The 23,619-nt window shown below is 47.9% G+C and overlaps 1 protein-coding gene across 4 annotated transcripts in view; it reads left to right on the top strand.

Annotated features, from left to right (window-relative positions):
* Positions 1–23,619, top strand: part of LOC148502763 (carbohydrate sulfotransferase 5-like) — a 46,047-nt gene that overhangs the window by 12,131 nt on the left and 10,297 nt on the right. Inside the window, exon 1 of one of the 4 annotated variants that reach the window (XM_088449394.1) lies at positions 8,086–8,235. The exons of 2 other annotated variants lie outside the window; for them this stretch is intronic. The gene's annotated coding sequence lies outside the window, so the exon portion shown is untranslated. Of the gene's footprint in view, positions 1–8,085; positions 8,236–8,403; positions 8,423–23,619 lie in introns of those variants that run through there. One more of the 4 variants, XM_088449396.1, reaches the window with a different exon arrangement.

Consider the following 23,619-nt stretch of genomic DNA (forward strand, 5'->3'; position numbering starts at 1 on the left):
TGTCCCATTATTCTGTTAGTGTCACTGTCCCTGTGTCCCCTTATTCTGTTAGTGTCACTGTCCCTAAGTCCCCTTATTCTGTTAGTGTCTCTGTCCCTGTCTCCCCTTATTCTGTTAGTGTCACTGTCCCTATGTCCCCTTATTCTGTTAGTGTCACTATCCCTATGTCCCATTATTCTGTTAGTGTCACTGTCCCTATGTCCCATTAATCTGTTAGAGTCACTGTCCCTATGTCCCCTTATTCTGTTAGTGTCACTGTCCCTATGTCCCCTTATTCTGTTAGTGTCACTGTCCCTATGTCCCCTTATTCTGTTAGTGTCACTGTCCCTATGTCCCATTATTCTGTTAGTGTCACTGTCCCTATGTCCCCTTATTCTGTTAGTGTCACTGTCCCTATGTCCCCTTATTCTGTTAGTGTCACTGTCCCTATGTCCCCTTATTCTGTTAGTGTCACTGTCCCTATGTCTCATTATTCTGTTAGTGTCACTGTCCCTATGTCCCATTATTCTGTTAGTGTCACTATCCCTATGTCCCCTTATTCTGTTAGTGTCACTGTCCCTATGTCCCCTTATTCTGTTAGTGTCACTGTCCCTATGTCCCCTTATTCTGTTAGTGTCACTGTCCCTATGTCCACTTATTCTGTGTCACTGTCCCTATGTCCCCCTTATTCTGTTAGTGCCTCTATCCCTATGTCCCCTTATTCTGTTAGTGTCACGGTCCCTATGTCCCTTTATTCTGTTAGTGTCACGGTCCCTATGTCCCCTTATTCTGTTAGTGTCACTGTCCCTATGTCCCCTTATTCTGTTAGTGTCACTGTCCCTATGTCCCCTTATTCTGTTAGTGTCACTGTCCCTATGTCCCCTTATTCTGTTAGTGCCTCTATCCCTATGTCCCCTTATTCTGTCAGTGTCACTGTCCCTATGTCCCCTTATTCTGTTAGTGTCACTGACCCTATGTCCCCTTATTCTGTTAGTGTCACTGTCCCTATGTCCCCTTATTCTGTTAGTGTCACTGTCCCTATGTCCCCTTATTCTGTTAGTGTCACTGTCCCTATGTCCCCTTATTCTGTTAGTGTCACTGTTCCTATGTCCCCTTATTCTGTTAGTGCCTCTATCCCTATGTCCCCTTATTCTGTTAGTGTCACTGTAGCTATGTCCCCTTATTCTGTTAGTGTCACTGTCCCTATGTCCCCTTATTCTGTGTCACTGTCCCTATGTCCCCTTATTCTGTTAGTGTCACTGTCCCTGTGTTCCCTTATTCTGTTAGTGTCACTGTCCCTATGTCCCCTTATTCTGTTACAGTCACTGTCGCTATGTCCCCTTATTCTGTTAGTGTCACTGTCCCTATGTCCCCTTATTCTGTGTCACTGTCCCTATGTCCCCTTATTCTGTTAGTGTCACTGTCCCTGTGTTCCCTTATTCTGTTAGTGTCACTCTCCCTGTGTCCCCTTATTCTGTTAGTGTCACTGTCCCTGTGTCCCCTTATTCTGTTAGTGTCACTGTCCCTGTGTCCCCTTATTCTGTTAGTGTCACTGTCCCTGTGTCCCCTTATTCTGTGTCACTGTCCCTGTGTCCCCTTATTCTGTTAGTGTCACTGTCCCTGTGTCCACTTATTCTGTGTCACTGTCCCTATGTCCCCCTTATTCTGTTAGTGCCTCTATCCCTATGTCCCCTTATTCTGTTAGTGTCACGGTCCCTATGTCCCTTTATTCTGTTAGTGTCACGGTCCCTATGTCCCATTATTCTGTTAGTGTCACTGTCCCTATGTCCCCTTATTCTGTTAGTGTCACTGTCCCTATGTCCCCTTATTCTGTTAGTGTCACTGTCCCTATGTCCCCTTATTCTGTTAGTGCCTCTATCCCTATGTCCCCTTATTCTGTCAGTGTCACTGTCCCTATGTCCCCTTATTATGTTAGTGTCACTGACCCTATGTCCCCTTATTCTGTTAGTGTCACTGTCCCTATGTCCCCTTATTCTGTTAGTGTCACTGTCCCTATGTCCCCTTATTATGTTAGTGTCACTGTCCCTATGTCCCCTTATTCTGTTAGTGTCACTGTTCCTATGTCCCCTTATTCTGTTAGTGCCTCTATCCCTATGTCCCCTTATTCTGTTAGTGTCACTGTCGCTATGTCCCCTTATTCTGTTAGTGTCACTGTCCCTATGTCCCCTTATTCTGTGTCACTGTCCCTATGTTCCCTTATTCTGTTAGTGTCACTGTCCCTGTGTTCCCTTATTCTGTTAGTGTCACTGTCCCTATGTCCCCTTATTCTGTTACAGTCACTGTCGCTATGTCCCCTTATTCTGTTAGTGTCACTGTCCCTATGTCCCCTTATTCTGTGTCACTGTCCCTATGTCCCCTTATTCTGTTAGTGTCACTGTCCCTGTGTTCCCTTATTCTGTTAGTGTCACTCTCCCTGTGTCCCCTTATTCTGTTAGTGTCACTCTCCCTGTGTCCCCTTATTCTGTCAGTGTCACTGTCCCTGTGTCCCCTTATTCTGTCAGTGTCACTGTCCCTGTGTCCCCTTATTCTGTCAGTGTCACTGTCCCTGTGTCCCCTTATTCTGTCAGTGTCTCTATCACTGTGTCCCCTTATTCTGTCAGTGTCACTGTCCCTGTGTCCCCTTATTCTGTCAGTGTCTCTATCCCTGTGTCCCCTTATTCTGTTAGTGTCACTGTCCCTGTGTCCCATTATTCTGTTAGTGTCACTGTCCCTGTGTCCCCTCTATCCCTATGTCCCCTTATTCTGTTAGTGTCACTGTCCCTGTGTCCCCTTATTCTGTCAGTGTCACTGTCCCTGTGTCCCCTTATTCTGTCAGTGTCTCTATCCGTGTCCCCTTATTCTGTCAGTGTCTCTGTCCCTGTGTCCCCTTATTCTGTTAGTGTCACTGTCCCCTGTGTCCCCTTATTCTGTTAGTGTCTCTATCCCTATGTCCCCTTATTCTGTTAGTGTCACTGTCCCTATGTCCCCTTATTCTGTTAGTGTCACTGTCCCTATGTCCCCTTATTCTGTTAATGTCACTGTCCCTATGTCCCCTTATTCTGTGTCACTTTCCCTATGTCCCCTTATTCTGTTAGTGTCGCTGTCCCTATGTCCCCTTATTCAGTGTCACTGTCCCTATGTCCCCTTATTCTGTTAGTGTCACTGTCCCTACGTCCCCTTATTCTGTTAGTGTCACTGTCCCTACGTCCCCTTATTCTGTTAGTGTCACTGTCCCTACGTCCCCTTATTCTGTTAGTGTCTCTGTCCCTACGTCCCCTTATTCTGTTAGTGTCTCTATCCCTACGTCCCCTTATTCTGTTAGTGTCACTGACCTTACGTCCCCTTATTCTGTTAGCGTCACTGTCCCTACGTCCCCTTATTCTGTTAGCGTCACTGTCCCTACGTACCTTTATTCTGTTAGCGTCACTGACCCTACGTCCCCTTATTCTGTTAGTGTCACTGTCCCTATGTCCCCTTATTCTGTTAGCGTCTCTGTCCCGTGTCCCCTTATTCTGTCAGCGTCACTAACCCTCTGTCCCCTTATTCTGTCAGCGTCACTGTCCCTATGTCCCCTTATTCTGTCAGCGTCACTGTCCCTATGTCCCCTTATTCTGTCAGCGTCACTGTCCCTATGTCCCCTTATTCTGTTAGCGTCACTGTCCCTATGTCCCCTTATTCTGTGCCACTGTCCCTATGTCCCGTTATTCTGTCAGTATCACTGTCCCTATGTCCCCTTATTCTGTCAGTGTCACTGTCCCTATGTCCCCTTATTCTGTCAGTGTCACTGACCCTATGTCCCCTTATTCTGTCAGTGTCACTGTCCCTATGTCCCCTTATTCTGTCAGTGTCACTGTCTCTATGTCCCCTTCTTCTGTCAGTGTCACTGTCCCTATGTCCCCTTATTCTGTCAGTGTCACTGTCCCTATGTCCCCTTATTCTGTTAGTGTCACTATCCTTATGTTCCCTTCACTGTCCCTATGTCCCCTTATTCTGTTAGTGTCACTGTCCCTATGCCCCATTATTCTGTTAGTGTCATTGTCCCTATGTCCCCTTATTCTGTTAGTGTCTCTATCCCTATGTCCCCTTATTCTGTTAGTGTCTCTATCCTATGTCCCCTTATTCTGTCAGTGTCACTGTCCCTATGTCCCCTTATTCCGTTAGTGTCACTGACCCTATGTACCCTTATTCTGTTAGTCACTATCCTTATGTCCCCTTATTCTGTGTCACTGTCCCTATGTCCCCTTATTCTGTTAGTGTCACTGTCCCTATGTCCCCTTATTCTCTGTCACTGTCCCTATATCCCCTTATTCTGTTAGTGTCACTGTCCCTGTGTCCCCTTATTCTGTTAGTGTCACTGTCCCTATATCCCCTTATTCTGTTAGTGTCTCTATCCCTATGTACCCTTATTCTGTTAGTGTCTCTATCCCTATGTTCCCTTATTCTGTTAGTGTCACTGTCCCTATGTCCCCTTATTCTGTGTCACTGTCCCTATGTCCCCTTATTCTGTTAGTGTCACTGTCCCTGTGTCCCCTTATTCTGTTAGTGTCACTGTCCCTGTGTCCCCTTATTCTGTTAGTGTCTCTATCCCTATGTCCCCTTATTCTGTTAGTGTCACTGTCCCTATGTCCCCTTATTCTGTTAGTGTCACTGTCCCTATGTCCCCTTATTCTGTTAATGTCACTGTCCCTATGTCCCCTTATTCTGTGTCACTGTCCCTATGTCCCCTTATTCTGTTAGTGTCACTGTCCCTATGTCCCCTTATTCTGTTAGTGTCACTGTCCCTATGTCCCCTTATTCAGTGTCACTGTCCCTATGTCCCCTTATTCTGTTAGTGTCACTGTCCCTATGTCCCCTTATTCTGTTATTGTCACTGTCCCTATGTCCCCTTATTCTGTGTCACTGTCCCTATGTCCCCTTATCCTGTTAGTATCACTGTCCCTATGTCCCCTTATTCTGTTAGTGTCTCTATCCCTATGTCCCCTTATTCTGTTAGTGTGTCTATCCCTATGTCCCCTTATTCTGTTAGTGTCACTGACCCTATGTCCCCTTATTCTGTCAGTGTCACTGTCCCTATGTCCCCTTATTCTGTCAGTGTCTCTATCCCTGTGTCCCCTTATTCTGTGAGCGTCACTGTCCCTATGTCCCCTTATACTGTTAGCGTCACTGTAGCGTCACTGACCCTGTGTCTCCTTATTCTGTCAGCGTCACTGACCCTGTGTCCCCTTATTCTGTCAGCGTCACTATCCCTGTGTCCCCTTATTCTGTCAGCGTCACTGTCCCTGTGTCCCCTTATTCTGTCAGCGTCACTGTCCCTGTGTCCCCTTATTCTGTCAGCGTCACTGTCCCTGTGTCCCCTTATTCTGTCAGCGTCACTGTCCCTGTGTCCCCTTATTCTGTCAGCGTCACTGTCCCTGTGTCCCCTTATTCTGTTAGCGTCACTATCCCTGTCCCCTTATTCTGTGAGCGCCACTGTCCCTGTGTCCCCTTATACTGTCAGTGTCACTGTCCCTGTGTCCCCTTATTCTGTTAGCGTCACTGTCCCTGTGTCCCCTTATTCTGTGTCACTGACCCTATGTCCCCTTATTCTGTTAGCGTCACTGACCCTATGTCCCCTTATTCTGTCAGCGTCACTATTCCTATGTCCCCTTATTCTGTCAGCGTCACTGTCCCTATGTCCCCTTATTCTGTCAGCGTCACTGTCCCTATGTCCCCTTATTCTGTCAGCGTCACTGTCCCTGTGTCCCCTTATTCTGTCAGCGTCACTGTCCCTGTGTCCCCTTATTCTGTCAGCGTCACTGTCCCTGTGTCCCCTTATTCTGTTAGCGTCACTGTCCCTGTGTCCCCTTATTCTGTTAGCGTCACTGTCCCTGTGTCCCCTTATACTGTCAGTGTCACTGTCCCTGTGTCCCCTTATTCTGTTAGCGTCACTGTCCCTATGTCCTCTTATTCTGTGTCACTGACCCTATGTCCCCTTATTCTGTTAGTGTCACTGTCCCTATGTCCCCTTATTCTGTGTCACTGTCCTTATGTCCCCTTATTCTGTTAGTGTCACTGTCCCTATGTCCCCTTATTCTGTTAGTGTCACTGACCCTATGCCCCCTTATTCTGTTAGTGTCACTGTCTCTATGTCCCATTATTCTGTTAGTGTCACTGTCCCTATGTCCCCTTATTCTGTGTCACTGTCCCTATGTCCCCTTATTCTGTTAGTGTCACTGTCCCTATGTCCCCTTATTCTGTTAGTGTCACTATCCCTATGTCCCCTTATTGTTAGTGTCACTGTCCCTATGTCCCCTTATTCTGTTAGTGTCACTGGGCCTGATTCAGAGACGGACGCTAATGCAATTTTCTCGCAAATCGAGCAATTGTTTACCATAGCGCATGTGTATGCACTGCACTGCGCCGTGATTGAACTGCGATAACGCATGCACAAAGGATCCCATCGCCAAGAGAGTGACAGACTGACAGTGTTTGGGGGTGGTAATGGGGAGTGGTTACAAAAATGCAGACGTGCCCGTCTGTTTATACTCCGTTACATGGGTGGGCATAAATTAGCCACTGCGATTGCATACACAGCTCTGCATGTGAGAAGAGCCGCGGCAAGGGTAAGATGTCCGCCTAATGTATGTACTTTGATGTTACCGATGTTTACATTGCGTCCTCGTGCGCAGGTGAGACGGCCGCAGTGGGCATCTTGATGCTCGGGTGATCTTTGATGACAGATGCATAGCGTCTGTCTCTGAATGAGGCCCAGTGTCCCCTCATTCTGTAAGTGTCACTGTCCCTGTGTCCCCTTGTCCTAAACATGTCACTGTCCCTGTGTCCCCCTATCATAAAAGTGTCACTGTCTCTGTGTCCCCTTATTCTGTAGCTGTCACTGTCCCCGTGTCCCTCTATCTTAATAGTGTCACTGTCCCTTATTCTGTAAGTGTCACTATCCCCCCTTATTCTGTAAATGTCACTGCTCCTGTGTCCCCCTATCCTAAAAGTGTTACTGTCCCTTGTTCTGTAAGTGTCACTGTCTGTGTGTCCCCTTATTCTGTGTCACAGCCCCTGTCCTCTCACTGTCCCTGTGTCCCCCTGCCCTGTCCCCTTGTGCTCTCGCTGTCCCCCTCCTGTATCCCCCTGCTCTGTCTTCTTGTGCTCTCACTGTCCCCCTCCTGTATCCCCCTGCCCTGTCCCCTTGTCCTCTCACTGTCCCTGTGTCCCCCTGCCCTGTCCCCTTGTGCTCTCACTGTCCCCCTCCTGTATCCCCCTGCTCTGTCTTCTTGTGCTCTCACTGTCCCCCTCCTGTATCCCCCTGCCCTGTCCCCTTGTGCTCTCACTGTCCCCCTCCTGTGTCCCCCTGCCCTGTCCCCTTGTGCTCTCACTGTGTCCCCCCCGTGTCTCCCTGCCCTGTCCCCTTGTGCTCTCACTGTCCCCTTCCTGTATCCTCCTGCCCTGTCCCCTTGTGCTCTCACTGTCCCTGTATCCCCCTGCCCTGTCTACTTGTGCTCTCACTGTCCCCCTCCTGTATCCCCCTGCCCTGTCCCTTGTGCTCTCACTGTCCCCCTCCTGTGTCCCCCTGCCCTGTCCCCTTGTGCTCTCACTGTGTCCCCCCCGTGTCTCCCTGCCCTGTCCCCTTGTGCTCTCACTGTCCCCTTCCTGTATCCTCCTGCCCTGTCCCCTTGTGCTCTCACTGTCCCTGTATCCCCCTGCCCTGTCTACTTGTGCTCTCACTGTCCCCCTCCTGTATCCCCCTGCCCTGTCCCTTGTGCTCTCACTGTCCCCCTCCTGTATCCCCCTGCCCTGTCCCCTTGTGCTCTCACTGTCCCCCTCCTATATCCCCCTGCCCTGTCCCCTTGTGCTCTCACTGTCCCTGTATCCCCCTGCCCTGTCCCTTGTGCTCTCACTGTCCCCCTCCTGTATCCCCCTGCCCTGTCCCCTTGTGCTCTCACAGCCCCCCCCGCTGTGACCCCCCTGCCCTGTCCCGTTGTTCTCTCACTGTCCCTGTATCCCCCCCCCTGCCCTGTCCGCTTGTGCTCCCACCCCCTTTCCCCTGTCCCTGTGCTCTGTGTGCCCCGTTGCTCTGTATGTAGCAGCCAGTCACCTCCCGCTGATGTTACACGATCTCCGGGTGATGCGCTGATAAATTGGAGCCGTCACTCTCCGGCTGCCCGGGGTCCCCTGTGAGGGCGGCACTGCCCGCTGCCCCCGCCCAGCCCCTGAGACCCGCGGCCACGTCTGAATGAGGCTCATTGTGTGCGGGGAGGAGGAGAGGTGAGTACATGACATTACCCCTCTCTCTGCTCTGGTGCCTGTATGTACTATGCAGCTGTCATTCTTCTTTCCTTCCCTTCTCCGTGTACCTGCGCCTGTGCTGCATTTACACCCTTATTGCGCCTGTTTTACTTACATGTGTGTATTCTCTGAGGGGGATATATCAGAGAGAGAGAGGCTCCTTATGGTAAATCATTGTGTTATTATTCATTTATAGGTATTATCTAACCTTTTTACTTTCATAGTTACATGTTTTATTTTACCTGTTTACCTTTAGCAGAACTACATACATGGCTACATATATATATAATACATACATACATACATAACTACATTGTACTTCTACTTTCATGGGGACTCAGTCTGGCTGAAAAGCCTGAAACTATAGTAAATATATTGAAAAAGCTGGAAAAGTAACTTATTGAAGTCATTACTATGGTTTCCAGCTTTTTCAATACATGTAATATGATTTCCAGCTTTTTCAAAGCATTTACTATGGTTTCTGGCTTTTTCAATGCATTTACTATGGTTTCTGGTTTTTCCAATATATGTAATATGGTTTCCAGCTTTCTCAATGCATTTACTATGTTTCCAGCTTTTTCAATGCATTTACTATGTTTCCGGCTGTTACCCTCTTCCTAAAATAACCCACTCTCCCCCATACACTTGCATTGTGATGCCTGTGCCTGGCCTCATGTCATTTGAGTTAAGCTGCCCATCCACTAGACAACAGGCAAAAGACTGCACGATTACGACATTGTAATCGTGCAGTCGTTTGTCAGTCTGTGATGAGCCTGCACTGAATGAGCAGTCGTTCAGTGCAGGCTCATCAGTGGCAAACGCAGGATTTCTAGAGGGGGGTTTCCAAATGCTTGATTTTAGAGTGAGTGTGGCTAGTCCATGAAGAGGGTATAATTAGCACTTATCCATCTTTAATATGCATCATACAAAGTGTATTGTGTGTCATAATCCCAGCATATACAGGACCAGAAATCACAGTAAACCATTAGATGCGGCAGTAGGGCCATCCTGCCTGAGCTGTATGTTTTTATTTCAGATGTAGGCTCCATTCCAGAGTATTAGAGCAAGTCTGGGAGTCTGGGGGAGCAGCAGCAGAACCTAGCACTGCCCTGGACATATACAGTATGTACATATTGGGCTCTATAGCAGTGCATCCCTAACAGTGAAAGTTTTCCAGATATCCTAGTTGATGCACAGGTTATTTATTACTGGCTGATACATGTTAGAAGATTTACAGGTGGTGTTGATTATTTAATTTGTGATACTGAGAAGAGCATGCAGCACTAGTAAAATTCTATTATAGTACTATTTCTATTGTGGTCATGGTGTGGGCTGGGGAGGGGGGTTTCGAGGCAGACGGAAACCCCCCCTGCGTTTGCCTATGCTCATCAATCATCTGCAAACATGCTGAAGCTGACGTTATCATCAGGTTGTACAACATATTTGTACAATGATAGATGTCTAAACGACCAGCGGGAGCGCGCATCGCTGGCCGTTTTAGATATTTTTTAAACAATCTGCAAACGATTATTGAATGATTATCGAACGATAATCAAATGATCTAACGATATCGTTATCATTCAATTGCTCAATTTAATCACCTTTAGATAAAACATACATGATGCTACCTAGAGCAATGCTTATTGGTATAACATGTAGCCCATATGGAGATTTCCTGTTACTTCATTGTCCTTATATTTTATACAGCACCATGGGCCTGATTCAGAGCCACTTGTAAGCGGCAGCTCGTTCGCTCCGAGCGATGTTTGGCCAACTGCGCATGCGTACGGATCGTTATACGCATGCGCGAACCAGTCAGTGCGGTCGAAATTCATGTGCTCGCAAAATAGCGAATGCCTGCTATATTGAGTGACAGAATGAGGCGTATGTGGGTGGTAACAGGGGAAGGTGCTTGAAAACGGGGAGTGGAGATCCGATCGCAGGCGTGCTTAAAGGTCAAATAGTAAAAAAAAAATTTACTTAACTGACTCCAGGGACCGGTGATCGGGCTTCCGGTGATGTCTCCCCTCCGGTCAGCTGGTCTCCCACAGTGCACTGCTGCCCGGTCATCAGGTGATCAGGCCCCAGTGCAGTATGGAAGATCACCTGACCGGAGGAATGGAGAACATCACCGGAGGCCTGGAGCATGCAGGTAAGTGCTATTAAGGGAGGGGGGGTTGCGGGGGGGGCCGCGATCGTGGGGGGCGGGGCTTAGCATCGGGGGTGGGGCTTAGCACCGGAGGGGGGTAGCAGCGGCGACCGGTCGGCGCATGCGCGGGCACTTAATCACGGTATTTTTTGCGAAAATACCGTGATAAGGCTCCGAAGGGGCTTAGCAGGGACAGAGCTTTATCGCAAGCTCTGTCCCTGCAAGGGATTTGTAGTAAATCCCTGTGATATTGCCTGAATTCGCAATGCGAATTCACTCGGTAATATCACACTACAATCTGCATTACCAATGCGGATTGTAGTAAATAGAGCCCTGTCTCTGTTCTAAGGTCAGAGTTCCAATATAACTCTCCCAGGTTGAGAAAAATGTCCCTACACGAGCCGCCTCCTCTAAAATCGCCTCGATCCAATCCATGTTAAATACATAGAAAAGTTTTTCTTTAAAAAGTCTCAATGTAGGTGGAGAGATTTCAATCCATGTCTGGAGTATCGTCTTACGAGCCACCGCACTAATAATAAGCAGGAGCCTCTTGCAACCCTTTGCCACTCGCTGCCCCTCCGGAAGTATCCCAAATAGAGCATACATCCGTGAATGGTACATTGGGCCTGATGTTTGCCCACTGCGCATGCGCACGCCGGAGCCGGCTTCGACATGTGCATGCGCGAGACCCGGCTAGCGACGGGCGCTTCGTCGCTTCGGGTCTCGCACCAAAGCGGGGCAGCTGTCGATTTTGAGTGACAGCTTGCCCCGTTTTGGAGGCGGGCAGGGGGGGTGGCTGGCCAAACGGAGGCGTTCCCGAAGGAACGCCTGCCGTTTGGGGGCGGCCCCACTGACATCACGAGTGATGTCAGTGGGCGAGCTTCCGGCTCTAATAGAGCCGAAAGCGCACTGGGGCTTGCGGGAACGAGACCCTACCACAAGGGTCTTGTCGCAAGCCCCGATGGTCGAGACCATCGCGACCATCATCCTGGCCGCTCGCAATAGCTGTGTGTGGTCACCCACAGCTAAGTGAGCTGCCCAGGAGGCCGCACACAAAAAACGTCCCGATTCAAAACGAGCGCTCTTTTAGAGCGTCCGGCTCTGAATCAGGCCCCTAGTTCACCAGGTGCTCAAGAGCAAATTTCCTCACTTTTAACCAAAAAGTTCTTAGAAGAGGACAAGACCAGAAATAATGGTACAAGTTAGCTATGGCGGATTGACAGCGAGGATAAGAGGCCGAAGAGGTCATACCTACCTAATACTGTCTATGTGGGGGGAAGTATGCATTGTGAAAAATATTCAGACACATTTCCTGATATTGAATAGCAGGGAGTATATTACGTGACAGGAGAAGAGTTTTGGTAAGAATTTCGCATGTTAATGAGGGAATCACCTGCACCCACCTACTCATCCCAGTACGCACCACCTCATGTTGCATAGGTTGTCTTAAAAAAGAATAGTGTACTGATAACGCCTTCTTTGTAACCGGTTCTGAGAGGAACTTAGGGGTAAATTTACTAAGAATCGAGTCTGGGAGAGTTTTTTTTTTTTTCAACTCGATTAGCTTCACCTAAACTCGGGTGATTTGAAGCTCCCGAGACTCGCAATTTTACAAAGAAGGGAGTTTAGCTGAGAGTGAGATGGCCGATGGTGAAGCAGAACGAGATTTCTCTGCCGAGTAGCAGGTTTTGCAGGAGATTCTCACCCCAGTAGCAGGTTTTTTAGGAGATGACTCACCCGAGATTGCAGTGTCTTCTGTCTGCAAAACTCTCCTGAGCAAGCAGCCTGCACATATCAGTGAGATATGTGTAAGCTGCTTGTCTTGTACCTATAAAAAAATGGGTTAAAAGTGTAAAAAAAAAAAAAACATAGCCCCCCCCCCCCCCCCCTCAAAGCTTAACCAGTGCCAGGCTTACCAGCCTGTCCTGGTTTTTAAAATTACGGGGAACAAAATGTGCATGGTTCCCCCGTAATTTAGAAACCAACACCAGGCTGCAGGGCCAGTCCTGATTTTAAATATAGGGGGGAAAAAATTGTGTAGGGTCCCCCCTATATTTAAAACCAGCACCAGACCCAAAACGGCCGGGCTGTAATGCCACAGCCCGTAGACCCTTTCACCAGGGCTCCGGATCCAATGCATTATCAGCCCAAGCCGGTCAGGCCAAGCCGGGGATCTCAGGGGAGGTGGGGACCCCCCAAAAAAGAGTCCCCCCTCTCCCTTAACCCCAGGCTTGGTCTGAAGCCCGAGGCTCTTCCCCGCACCCCTGGAGCGTTGGGTACGGGGGTAATAAAGTGGGGAAATATAAGTAAACTATGGACTAAAGGTGCCAGCATGCTGCCCTTTGGCACTTGTGGAACTACAAGTGCCAGCAGACGGGCGGCACCTGTACCCCCACTGTAAAATAAATAGTTAAAGAAAGACAAAACACACACCGTGCCAAGTATAACTTTATTACATACACCTACCTGTTCACACATACTTACCTATACCAGATGTTTTTGTCCCCTTCTCCAGTAGAATCCGTAATGACTGGCCCTGCAAAAAAGATTTCATACTCACCTATATCCTGGTGCTGGTCTCCGCAGTAATCCATGGACTTTGGAAAACAAAAAATGATCTTACCGATCCATGCACCCGGTATCAGCATGTGTGTTGCCACACATACTGATACCTCCCGAATGCCAGCTGATGGGACTGCACGGGCTTTGCAGGTCCGCAAGCCAATCAACGGCCGCGCTGACTGTAGAGCGGCCGCTGATTGGCTCCGGCTACTGTTACTCGGTGCGTGGTGCGGTAAGTTAGTTTTTTTGTTTTACAAAGGCCACGGATTACTGCGGAGACCAGCGCCAGGATATAGGTGAGTATGAAATTTTTTTTGCAGGGCCAGTCAACACGGATTCTACTGGACAAGGGGACAGACACATCTGGTATAGGTAAGTATGTGTGAATGGGTAGGTGTGTGTAATAAAGTTATACTTTGCACGGTGTGTGTGTTTTGTGTTTATTTAACTATTTATTTTACAGTGGGGGTACAGGTGCTGGCTGTCTGCTGGCACTTGTAGTTCCACAAGTGCCAAAGGGCAGGCATGCTGGCACCTGTAGTCCCATTGTAAAATACAATAGTTAACTTAAATATCCCCACTTTATTACTCCCGTACCCAACGCTCCAGGGGTGCAGGGAAGAGCCCCAGGCTTCAGACCAAGACTGGGGTTAAGGGAGAGGGGGGATCCCTCTTTTGGGGGCTTGGGCTGTTAATGCTTTGGACCCGGAGCCCCGGTGAAAAGGTCTCCGGGCTGTGGCATTACAGCCCGGCCGTTTTGGATCTGGTGCTGGTTTTAAATATAGGGGGAACCCTATGCAATTTTTTCCCCCTATATTTAAAATCAGGACTGTCCCTGCAGCCTGGTGTTGGTTTCTAAATTACGGGGGAACCATACACATTTTGTTCCCCGTAATCTTAGAAACCAGGACATGCTGGCAAGCCTGGGGCTGGTTAAGCTTTAAAGGGGGGGCCCTATGTCATTTATTTTCTGATATTTACATTTATTTTCTATATTTACAGGCAGAAACATACATGGATCACAGCGATCTGTGTATGTTTCTGCCAAACTCTCAGATTACAGGCAGGTGTATTTTTTTCACGAGTTTTTACAGGAGAGTTTTCCCATCTCATGAGAGTTTAGAAACTATCTGCTTGGTAAATTCCAGAATCCTATCTTCACCAGTGAAAAGGTTCTCAAGTTTTGCCAATGGTGAATTGAAGAGAGTTTGCTAACTCTCCAGTATTTTCCCGTAGCAAAGGAGATCTCTCTCCCGAGTTTGACATTAGTAAATTTGAGAGTGGGAAAAAATGGCCAAACTCTCCCAAACTCTCAGCTTAGTAAATTTACCCCTAAGTGTTAAGCATGTTTTCCCAATACATATCTGAAAAGGATCTAATATCTGAAGCCACGTAATTTAGCCTGCATAAATGCAAGAGGATGATTACGAAATGAGGGAAACTTTTCTGATGCCTCCTCATAATTAAGTGAGCGTTTAAATTAGGGATGTGCAGGCTCGGATAGGTTCGAGTTTGCACGTGGAGTTCGGATTTTTCCCTCCAAAAAAACGGAACTCAGAACGAGGCAAAACGTCATCTTACATGGACGAACATCATCATTCCTGGACAAAAGACCAGGAATGATGATGTTCGTCCATGTAAGATGACGTTTTGCCTCGTTCTGAGTTCCGTTTTTTTGGAGGGAAAAATCCGAACTCCACGTGCAAACTCGAACCTATCCGAGCCTGCACATCCCTAGTTTAAATGGTGTATTAAGAAAAGAGCCGAAGAATGTGCCACACTTTTCGAGTGGACCATAAGAGAGGATTATCTCATATATGATTTGGAGTTTCTGCCTCATGCGTATGCAAGAAACTTATTAAATTACAGTCTTCTAGGAATTGACTTTCAATTGATGAATTTGCATAAAGGTCTTTCTCATGGATCCAGTGTCAGAGATACCTTAATATTGCTGCGTGATTATAATTCAAGATATGAGGAAAGTTAATACCCCCGTTTGCTTTGGTTTGCTGTAATTTAATCAGCCCGATTCGTGGACGTTTAGACTTCCAAATGAAATTTCTAAAGAGCGAGTTCAATAGACGTAAATCTTTCTGAGTCAAAAGAGCCTGAAACAAATATAACAGCCTTGGGAATGTTACCATCTTGATAAGATTGGTCCTACCCATGTATGATAAGCAAAGGTGTTTCCAACCCTCTAATTCTTTCGTTATTTGTACAATAGCTTTCGAGAAATTAATCTTATACAATTCAACTGGATACTTGGGGAGTTGAATTCCCAAATATTCAATACTAGTCTTGGCCCATCGCAATGGTAAATGAGAACCCCAGTGAGGGATTTGTATGTTTGGATTAAGATAAAGGCCCAACGATTTGGACAAGTTTACCACATATCCTGAAGTCTTTCCAAAGTCCGAGAGTTGAGACAATATTTTCCCCAGAGAATACTCAGGATCATTTATGTAGAGTAACAAATTGTCCGCAAAAGCGGATAGTTTAATCTCTGTCGCCCCCACCCTAATCCCTCGAACTCTGACCAAGTTTGGAGGATTCTAAACAATGGATCAATACACAAATTGAACAACAGCGGGGAAAGGGGACATCCCTGGCGTGTTTCTCTTTGCATTATGATCGGATCCCTTCGAACCCCATTAACCAAAGAAGTTGTTGTGGGATGAGAATAAAAAGTCTGTAGTCAATAAATAGAGATCCAAAGTCTCTTCTTTCCAAAACAGCAAATAAATGCGGCCAGGCTACCGAATCAAAGGCCTTGTGAGTGTCAAGACTAAGCAACATGCCCATCAGCCTCTCCTGACCTGTACCGGCCAGAACTGCCGCCAAAGCCAAACGAATTGCCCTGAGTCTGCCTTGGACTCGTCCACATATTTTATAACTTTCAGCCACCAGCACTGGTTTTGCCTATCACATTGACCATAAATATTTTGATTTAGTCCTGGACCAGCAACCTGTGACACCCCAGGGTGCCATGGCAACGAGTTCTGCCATAGATTATCAATTTACTAAGAACTGGTAACAAGAGATACAACTAGATAGTAGGGATCTGATCTAAATTTTGTTTACACCTACAAATAAATGTCTCCGTTGTGCCTTTGGTAAGGGTATAATATGAGTCGCAGTCTATGGCCTATAAAAATAACAGGCATGGCATATAGACATCTCGCAACAATCTACTGTCCACACAGGCTAGTTTAATTTTAGCCTGGTATATAGAAATAGATATCATCCACTAAAGCACAATGGGGCATACTTATCGTAATCTTCATTTTTAATGCAGATGTAATAAATATTTTTTGCCCAAATTCGCAATGTGAAAATTTATATTTTCACACGTATTTACTAAAATCCTCTTGCCAGGAGACGAGCACTAATAAGAGCACATCCTGGTGAAGAACTGGAAGCAGCGTGATAGCGTAACACTATCACACTGCTATCTGGTTCGTGTCACCGGCAGCCAATGAGACTGTGCGTCTGTTGGCCGGCGTAAGCATCACTGGGGGCCGACGGAGAGGGAGCCCATAGCCTACTATAGGGTAATGGTTATCTGGAGATGGCGTTATCCTATTGGGGACAAGCTACTAAATGCTTCGCTTGATTGGTTGCTATGGGTAACATCTCTTCTAAAACTCACTTCTAAAAACTCTCACTTTAGTAAATGTACCCCTTTATATCAGTAAACAGGGCTTACATCAATTTGTCTGGAGAAACCGGATAATACGTATCAATCTCTACATGGTATAAAATAAAGTATCGTTGTGATATATCTTTAACGGTTTAGGCAGTGTAAGCCAAGAAAGCACTCAGGCGTCCGTTTTTTTTAATTGACTTCCTTCACTAAAATCGTCACTTCCCGGTTCCCTATTGTCATACATTAATGTGTCATACATCTGAACCTTCCTCAGCAAATGCTCTATATTGATCGACCATTGTATCTGCTGCCCGTCGAGCAGTGTGTACCCGGGATATGTCGGTGAACGTCGGCATTCCCCGACATATCGCATTGGCTGTGCTGCACAGCCGATGGACAGATATGTCTGCAGACATATCTGTCCATCGGCAGGTGTGTACGGGCGGTCTGCAGACATCTGTCCATCGGCAGGTGTGCACGGGCGGTCTGCAGACATATCTGTCCATCGGCAGGTGTGTACGGGCGGTCTGCAGACATATCTGTCCATCGGCAGGTGTGTACGGGCGGTCTGCAGACATATCTGTCCATCGGCAGGTGTGTACGGGCGGTCTGCAGATATATCTGTCCATCGGCAGGTGTGTACGGGCAGTCTGCAGACATCTGTCCATCGGCAGGTGTGCACGGGCGGTCTGCAGACATATCTGTCCATCGGCAGGTGTGTACGGGCAGTCTGCAGACATATCTGTCCATCGGCAGGTGTGTACGGGCGGTCTGCAGACATATCTGTCCATCGGCAGGTGTGTACGAGCGGTCTGCACACATATCAATCCATCGGCAGGTGTGTATGGGGGGTCTGCAGACATCTGTCCATCGGCAGGTGTGTACGGGGTTCTGCAGATATATCTGTCCATCGGCAGGTGTGTATGGGCAGTCTGCAGACATATCTGTCCATCGGCAGGTGTGTATGGGGGGTCTGCAGACATATCTGTCCATCAGCAGGTGTGTACTGGCGGTCTGCAGAAATATCTGTCCATCGTCAGGTGTGTACGGGCGGTCTGCAGACATCTTCCGTCGGCAGGTGTGTATGGGGGGTCTGCAGACATATCTGTCCATCGGCAGGTGTGTACGGGCGGTCTGCAGACATATCTGTCCATTGGCAGGTGTGTATGGGGGGTCTGCAGACATATCTGTCCATCGGCAGGTGTGTACGGGCGGTCTGCAGACATATCTGTCCATCGGCAGGTGTGTACGGGCGGTCTGCAGACATATCTGTCCATCGGCAGGTGTGTACGGGGGGTCTGCAGACATCTGTCCATCGGCAGGTGTGTACGGGGGGTCTGCAGACATATCTGTCCATCGGCAGGTGTGTATGTTGCGGTCTGCAGACCGTCCGTACACACACAGCTGCAGCCGCGATGAGGGGGGTGGGATACTCCCGCCGCCCGCCGGGACGCGCCCCCGACGTGCACCCCTGGTCGCCGGGACCCACAGCAAGATACAGATGATGGCCGTTCAGTGTATATGAACGACCATCATCTGCACATATATCTGTCAGGTGTGTACCGACCTTTAGTAAAGAGATATAGGGGGAGATTTATCAAACCTTCTAAAGAGGACAGCTGGAGGTAATCTAATTGGTTGCTATGGGCAACACTTCTACTTGTCGCATTTAGAAGGTTTGGTACATTTCATCCCTAGTGTACTATTGTGAGTTTTAGCCACTTTACAGTCTTTGTGACTGTATGTAACTAATATGTTTTATGTCATTTTCTGATGTATGTGCATGTTACATATGGTAGACTACATGTTAGAAAAAAGAGAGGCATGAGGCACGGATTAGGTGCATGTAGGTGATAGGTCCCTCTTTGGTCACTTAAAATGTTCAAAAGTGCTACAACTTTCTGAGGACACTAAGGACTAGTGACTTCACTGAGGCACGAGGTACGCAGTAGGTACATGTAGATGATGGGTACCCTTTATTTGTCCCTCTTTGCTCACTTGAAATGTTGAGAAATATGGGACTCCAACTAGTGCTCCAGCTTTAGGAGGATATTAGGATCTAGTGACATCAGTGAGGCACGAGGCACGCAGTAGATGCATGTAGGTGATGAGTATGCTTTAATTGTCTATTTTTGGCTACTTGAAATAATGAGAAGTGTGGGACTCCAACTAGTGCCCAGCTTTAGGAGGATATTAGGATCTAGTGACATCAGTGAGGCACGAGGCACGCAGTAGATGCATGTAGGTAATGAGTATGCTTTAATTGTCTATTTTTGGCTACTTGAAATAATGAGAAGTGTGGGACTCCAACTAGTGCTCCAGCTTTAGGAGGATATTAGGATCTAGTGACATCAGTGAGGCACGAGGCACGCAGTAGATGCATGTAGGTGATGAGTATGCTTTAATTGTCTATTTTTGGCTACTTGAAATAATGAGAAGTGTGGGACTCCAACTAGTGCTCCAGCTTTAGGAGGATATTAGGATCTAGTGACATCAGTGAGGCACGAGGCACGCAGTAGATGCATGTAGGTGATGAGTATGCTTTAATTGTCTATTTTTGGCTACTTGAAATAATGAGAAGTGTGGGACTCCAACTAGTGCTCCAGCTTTAGGAGGATATTAGGATCTAGTGACATCAGTGAGGCACGAGGCACGCAGTAGATGCATGTAGGTGATGAGTATGCTTTAATTGTCTATTTTTGGCTACTTGAAATAATGAGAAGTGTGGGACTCCAACTAGTGCTCCAGCTTTAGGAGGATATTAGGATCTAGTGACATCAGTGAGGCACGAGGCACGCAGTAGATGCATGTAGGTGATGAGTATGCTTTAATTGTCTATTTTTGGCTACTTGAAATAATGAGAAGTGTGGGACTCCAACTAGTGCTCCAGCTTTAGGAGGATATTAGGATCTAGTGACATCAGTGAGGCACGAGGCACGCAGTAGATGCATGTAGGTGATGAGTATGCTTTAATTGTCTATTTTTGGCTACTTGAAATAATGAGAAGTGTGGGACTCCAACTAGTGCTCCAGCTTTAGGAGGATATTAGGATCTAGTGACATCAGTGAGGCACGAGGCACGCAGTAGATGCATGTAGGTGATGAGTATGCTTTAATTGTCTATTTTTGGCTACTTGAAATAATGAGAAGTATGGGACTCCAACTAGTGCTCCAGCTTTAGGAGAACATTATTTAAAAAAAATTAAAGGAACCCAAAGACAATAAATCGGGGCGGCTTATTAATGAGACTGTAAGCTCTATACGACATAATAAAATGTTCCCTAAGTGTATTACTCCTAAGCTACACCACCCAGAAAAAGATAGATCTACAAAAGTCAGTTGTTCATATAACTGGCATTTTAAGCAGTTATGTCATGTATATAAGCTTTACCCTTGTTTATATAATGCCGATCTATGACAAGACTTTTCCATTAAGCTCAATGAGTAGTTTGAGGAATTATTGCTCCTGCCATTGTGGTAACATATAACAGGAGCAACCACGAAATAATAAAAAAAAATCGTGTATCCTCTTATTTACAGTGCCTTGCACAAGTATTCACCCCCCTTTGCATTTTTCATGTTTTGTTGCCTCACAACCTGGAATTAAAATGGATTGTGTAAAGTAGTGCATCATTTCATTCACAGACCATGCCTACAACTGTGAAGTTGTGTTTTTTTTTATATTGTGAATCACACAACATTTAGGACAACATAACAGAAAATTTCAGCTTCAGTGGCATAACTAGGGTATTTGGAGCCCAGGGCAAATTTGAAAAGGGAGCCCCCCCACCCCACCCGATATATGCGCGTGCGCCAAAGGCGTGGTCACTTAAAAATGGGGTGTGTCAACATGATACAACCCTTTATTTTCACGCTGAACATTCCTATCCATACGCACCTTAACCCCAGTAGTACCCCTTATACAGTACCCCCAGTATGCAGTTGTGGTCCCTCTTATGCAGGTCCATAGTAGTGCCCCTTATACAGTATCCCCAGTAGTGGTCCCCCTTGTACAGCCCCCAATTAGTTCCCCTTACTCAGTGCCCCCAGTAGTGGTCCCCCCAAATACAGTACCCTATGTAGTGTTCCCCCTTATGCAGTGCCCCCAGTAGCAGTCCCCACAATGCAGTGCACCCAGTAGTGGTATCCCCTTATGCAGTGCCCTTTATATAGTGCCCCCAGTAGTAGTTCCCTCCCCTATGCAGTGCCCTTTATATAGTGCCCCCAGCAGAAGTCCCCCCTCCCATGCAGGTTTCCCAGTAGTGGTCCCCCTTATGCAGGCACCCAGTAGTGATCCCCCCTATCTAGTGCCCCCTGTAGTGGTCCCCGCAGTGCCCCTAGCAGTAAGCCCCTTATATAGTGCCCCCAGCAGTAGTCCCCCCCCCTCCCATGCAGTGCCCCCAGTAGTGGTCCCCCTGATGCAGGCTCCCAGTAGTGACCCCCCCTATCCAGTGGTCCCTGTAGTGGTCCTTCCTGTTATTGCCCCCAGTTGTGGTCCCCCCAGTGCAGTGCCCCTAGTAGTAGGCCCCTTTTATAATGCCCCCAGTAGTAGTTCCCCCCCCAAGTAGTGGTCCCCAGTTGAGGTTCCCCCTCCCGATTAAGTGCCCCCTGTAATAGCCCCCCCCAGTTGAGGTCCTCCCAATAATGGTGCCCCAGTAATAGCCCCCCCCAGTAGAGGTCCTCCTAATAATGGTGCCCCCAGTAATAGCCCCCCCCAGTAGAGGTCCTCCTAATAATGGTGCCCCCAGTAATAGCCCCCCCCAGTAGAGGTCCTCCTAATAATGGTGCCCCCAGTAATAGCCCCCCCAGTAGAGGTCCTCCTAATAATGGTGCCCCCAGTAGTAGCCCCCCCCCAGTAGAGGTCCTCCTAATAATGGTGCCCCCAGTAATAGCCCTCCCCCCAGTAGAGGTCCTCCTAATAATGGTGCCCCCAGTAATAGCCCCCCCCAGTAGAGGTCCCCCTAATAATGGTGCCCCCAGTAATAGCCCCCCCCAGTAGAGGTCCTCCTAATAATGGTGCCCCCAGTAGTAGCCACCCCCCCCATGCGCCCCCACCCCAGTAGAGGTCCCCCCAGTGGTAGCCACCCCCGTTGTGCCCCCAGTAGTGCTGACAGGTTTTTAAAAATATATATATAAAAACATACCTGAATCCACGCTGCTGCTGCTTCTCCAGTCCGCGCCGCCGCTCCCGCCGCCGCCGCAGCCCGCCAGTCCTCCCGGACTGGCGCGCTCAGCATACTGGGACAGACGTCATGACGTCTGTCCCATCACCCACTGCAGGAGCTGGACGGAAGTCCGGCTCTTGTAGTGGGTGCTGCAGCAGGCAATGAGAGTCTATCTGACTCTCATTGGCTGCTGTTTAACACACGCATCGCCGCCAGCGCTGGCGGCGATGCGTGTGTTATGCACAGCCTGAGCCCGCCTCCTGGCGCTATTGGGCAAGCGCTCAGGGGGAGGGAACGGGCTCAGGCGTGCAGCACAGGACCGGCGCTGGAAGCCTAGCGCCGGTCCTGTGTAAATGTGTAGCGCTGACCGCACTCATTGCGGTCGGCGCTACACTGGTGGCTAACTAGGGCGGGCCGGACCGTGGCCGGTGGCGCCCCCCCGCGCCACCGGTCCCACGGCGCCCAGGGCACGCACCCTGCCCGACCCCCCCTAGTTACGCCACTGTTCAGCTTGCATAACTATTCACCCCGCTAAAGTCAGTACTTTGTCGAGTCACCTTTTGCGGCAATTACAGCTGCAAGTCGCTTTGGATAAGTCTCTATGAGCTTACCACATCTTGCCCCTGGGATTTTTGCCCATTCCTCAAGGCAAAACTGCTCCAGCTCCTTCATGTTGGATGGTTTCCGCTTGTGAACAGCAATCTTCAAGTTTGACCACAGATTATCAATTGGATTGAGATCTGGGCTTTGACTAGGCCATTCCAACACATTTACATGTTTCCCCTTAAACCACTCGAGTGTTGCTTTAGCAGTATGCTTCGGGTCATTGTCCTGCTGGAAGGTGAACCTCCATCCCAGTCTCAAATCACAGGCAGACTGAAAAAGGTTTTGCTCAAGAATATCCCTGTATTTAGCACCATCCATCTTTCCCTCGACTCAAATCAGTTTCCCAGTCCCTGCTGCTGAAAAACATCCCCACAGCATGAAGCTGCCACCACCATGTTTCACTGTGGGGATGGTGTTCTTGGGGTGATGGGATGTGTTGGGTTTGCACCAGACATAACGTTTTCCTTGGTGGCCGAAAAGTTCAACTTTAGTCTCATCTGACCAGAGCACCTTCCTCCATACATTTGGGGAGTCGCCCACATGCCTTTTCGCAAACTCAAATCGTGTCTTATTTTTATCACAAAGTAATGGCTTTTTTCTGGCCACTCTTCCATAAAGCCCAGCTCTATGGAGTGTACGGCTTATTGTGGTCACATGCACAGATACACCAGTCTCTGCTGTGGAACTCTGCAGCTCCACCAAGGTTACCTTTGGTCTCTGTGCTGCCTCTCTGATTAATGCCCTCTTTGCCCGGTCTGTGAGTTTTGGTGGGCGGCCCTCTCTTGGCAGGTTTATTGTGGTACCATGTTCTTTCCATTTGATGATGATGGATTTGATGGTGTTTCGGGGGATCATCAAAGATTTGGATATTTTTTTTATAACCCAACCCAGAATTGTACTTCTCAACAACTTTGTCCCTGACTTGTTTGGAGAGCTCCTTGGACTTCATGGTGTGAGGCCTCTTGCTTAGTGGTGTTGTAGCCTCTGGGGCCTTTCAGAAAAGGTGTGTTTATACTGACAGATCATGTGACACTTAGATGTCACACAGGTGGACTTCATTTCACTAATTTTTGGACTTCTGAAGGTAATTGGTTGCACCAGAACTTTTGAGGGGCTTCATAGCAAAGGGGGTGATTACATATGCACATGCCAATTTTCAGAATTTTATTTCTAAAGATTCTTTTTTATATATATTTTTCTCATTTCATTTCACCAAATTAGACTATTTTGTGCAGA

The sequence above is a fragment of the Taudactylus pleione genome, unplaced genomic scaffold (assembly GCF_031769625.1).
Source record: "Taudactylus pleione unplaced genomic scaffold, aTauple2 ptg000484l, whole genome shotgun sequence".
NCBI lineage: Eukaryota > Metazoa > Chordata > Amphibia > Anura > Myobatrachidae > Taudactylus > Taudactylus pleione.